This window comes from Silene latifolia, chromosome 6 (assembly GCF_048544455.1).
Source record: "Silene latifolia isolate original U9 population chromosome 6, ASM4854445v1, whole genome shotgun sequence".
Taxonomy (NCBI): domain Eukaryota; kingdom Viridiplantae; phylum Streptophyta; class Magnoliopsida; order Caryophyllales; family Caryophyllaceae; genus Silene; species Silene latifolia.
Window position 1 is genome coordinate 74,422,691 of NC_133531.1, and position 4,019 is coordinate 74,426,709.

Sequence of the window (4,019 nt, forward strand, 5' to 3'; positions counted from 1 at the left end):
TCTAAGTCGTTAGAAGAGTATCAGATTGGTAAGAGTGAGTGAGTGAGTGAGTGAGTGAGTGAGTGAGTGAGTGAGTGAGTGAGTGAGTGAGTGAGTGAGTGAGTGAGTGAGTGAGTATGCATTTAAAACCTTGAGTGTTGTATCAGATGTTCAGTTCAACCCCATAAGTGAAGAGTATTGTTTTAGTTAACTAGTAATATTTGCGCTTTAGTGATTTTAGATCACAATTATATTTGTGTATTTGGCAGGCTTAGCTTTATGTCTTTTGGTAAAGGCAACAAGTCGATGAGTCTCGGTATCGAAGGAGCTACTTATCTGCAACAAGCCAACATGAGAAAATATTCCGAAATCCTTTGTATAAATGACAATAAAATCTACAGTTTACTGTATAATGCTGCTCCCTTCATAAGATTGTAGATTTGTAGGACGACGTGAATGTTTGCTAGTCAATGCAATCTATCCTTCTTTGTCCTTTGATTTATTAACATTAGCATTCCATATATAATGTGAACCAAAGCATGCGACCACCTCATTTTAAGCCCATCTGTCTTTATTTTTGTTCTTGAGAATGGGGGTCATTTTATAAAACATTGAAAGTTTTTTCCATTCATAGATGTACGTTTCTAAGGAGTTGGGTTTTTCAATTGATGATATGGTAACCAACTCTTATCGTTGTAGATGCCCTAACTAGTTGTCATCTCGTGATGCCAAGTACTTCGGAAATCTATATCTTGTTAAACCTTACAAGGGGGGTTTAGAGCAAGTCTAATGGTAAGCTAGTTTCTACTAGCTTAACTTTGACCCCTCACATTTTAAGCTACAAAATTTTTGAGATAGTAATGTATTTCAATGGTTTAGCTTAATTATTCACTAGCTTGATTGGACCCATATTTAAGCTACTAAACTTTTTATTGGTTGTTTCCATGGGGTAGGTTCATTTAAGCAACTAGCTTAATGAAGCTATTTGCTTAAACCAAGCAAACCTATATGGAGAACTCTAATGATTTAGCCATTAGCTTGCAATTTTGTAAAATTGCAAGCAAGTCCTTAAACTAAACCATTGGACTTGCTCTTATAGAATAATCTATCACATCTATTGGAATTAGACCTGTTAAACAGGTCGAGTTACAATACGGGTTAAGAAATAATTTCCAACGCCTTTTTTTAACTTTTTTTTATCAATTTTTTTTTTTTTAAAATATAAACATATTTAAAATCAATATTTAATTATATTTAATCCCATATCTATTAAAAGAATAGGTGGATCTACAAATTTTTCTCCAAAAAGCATCTTCTTAAATGAGGAAGATAATTACAGTTAAGTCCATCTACTAAATAAGGAAATTAATAATTATATTTTATTTCATTAAATTATTATGTTTTTATTAAAATTATTCTTTTCATCAAATTATATTATTTTCACTAATTCTAAATAATAATCTCTTAATTAAAATATAAATAACATATATAAAATTATAAATTTCTAAATCTTTTATTGATACTATTATTTGAGAGCGACTTGACTCATACCACGTATAAAACAAAACTGTAAATCGTTATTACTACTTTCGTGACAAAAAAAATGAGGAGAATTTAAAAATTAAAATCACTAGCTTTGCGGTATAAAAAATATTTTGTTTAAATTACGTTTCAGCACATTACTCAATGCTCTTGATTAATTGTCAGTTACAATTTTTTTTCTAAAAGAAAAATATGATGACAAGAAATATGGACAATTAATGAGATATCACTATTATATAAGTTTATTTTAAAAAAAAACTCTATATACTGTGCATATATTGCACGGGGTCTAAACTAGTGTTTACATTAATTGTATTGAGTCATTGACATAATTATTAAAATTTATTTTTTAATAATTATTATATTATTATATATTATAAAATTATACTTCCTCCTATTCTACATAACCTTCCCCTTCATTTTGACACAAAAACTAAGGAAACACATCCCCTATATACTAAATGAATAGGAAAAACTCAAAGTTTTCCCGCCTAAAATATTTCCCCTATTTTGATATAATCTTGTATTTTATTTCCCATTTCAATATAGTTCCATATTTAAAATTTGCCTCTAGGTTTTCTGATGATAAAATTTTCGTTCTCGATAAGATAAGTTGTAGCTAAAAGATATGCTATTAAAAAAGTTATAAAACAATATCATTAAATCTGTATCAAAACTTTTTTTCATTAAAATACACATTTCATGTTATGAGTATTACTTAAATTGTTTTTTTTCCTCTCAAATCAAAATACAATGATGAAAACGTTAAAAATAATGAATTGTCAATTTACACTCTATAAATATAGTATGCTAAAAGGCAAAATTCTATAGATACCGTGCATGCATTGCACGGAGCCTATACTAGTTACCTACCATATAATTAAATTTAGACCACACAAACACACTACCCCACCATACAATTAAATTTGGACCATACAAACACTTCCCAAAAATCTACATAGTATAAAAGCCAAGTTTTTTCTTGGCTTCTGATTGGTTGCTACTTTTCAGGAGATGAAAATTCATTTTGGGTGTTGGAGCCCCCTACCTTTTTTGGTGTAATTTAATTCATTCACAGTGCATTTCTTTGGTAAATCTTATCTTAATAATACAGAAACATTTCATGCATCCACATTGATCCACGTCACCTTATGCAATTTTCTTTTTCTTTTTTGTTTTTTTCCCATAAAATAAATAGTGGGCCCCATTTGCCAGTTGGTTGAATTAATTTCTTTTTCATTACAGATTTATCGTGTTTATAATCGGATAAGTTATACGCACCAAAAAAAAATCTGATATAATGATTCTTATTTCTTTAATTTTACAATTTTAGAACATTAAGTAAATAATATAATATAAAATATCAATACAATGTTCCCAAAAATTGAACAAATTAAAATTGATAGAATAAGGCTTAAAAATTAATAGCTATAAAAAATTACGGAGTAGTTACATAAATCTTAAATAATTTTTTAAGCATACAATTACCAGATTTACTTATTTTCTAATTCTAAAAAAAAATTACCATTTGATTCTCATGAAGTATAACTATTACCAAAAAAAACAAATAACGTGATATTTTTTTTATGAATAATGAAAAATAATAAAAAATAAAATCTTAAAAAATTACTTTAAACACAAGAAGGAAAAATAATGAATTCATCACTGCCGCTAACAAAATAAAATTAAAAGAAATAGAGTATAAAATATTCATGTATTTTGGTTAACATTTTTTAAATGTTAATCATTATATTAATGTTTTTAAAAATATACCCGTGCAATTTTGCACAGGTTGAAAACTAGTTAGATATTATTATCATACACATTATTGGATCTCAATATTTTTGTTTCTCTTAATATAGTTAATATAATTAAAATATAATACTTGACACATTTAATTCTTAGGCGTTTCTATATAATACCCAAAACATGGTCAAATTATTGTTTTTAAAATCTGATTTTAATCTACAAATAAAACTAATCTAACTTAAAAAAAAAACTGATTTCAGGCTAAAAATACTCCTCGACACAAAATAAATTATGTCAAGAATAATGCTACTCCAACCCAACATAAATAATACACGAAATAGAGTACACAATACCATAACTTATTAAAAAATTATTTCAATAATAATTAGAATATTCTGAAAAAAAAATGTAGAATTAGTAGAAAAGTATACAATAGAATAAAACCAGATCTAAAAATTACAACAAACAAAAACTCCTAAGAAAGGTAGAATAATAACAATAAAAAAATCGAAAGTTTAAAATGTAAATACATTTTGAAGAGATTACTCTAAAAAAAATTGCGGGAGCCAAAAAATCGAAAATAAATAAATTATAAAATAGAAAAATAAGTAAATAAAAGTTTTAAACAATTAATGTCATGCAATATATAACATCGTGTTTACATTTGAAAGAGAAAATACAAACATTCAACCTTTTTCTTTTGGCCCTTCCTTTTGAATGTAAACATTAATTAGCCATAAAATGATGCA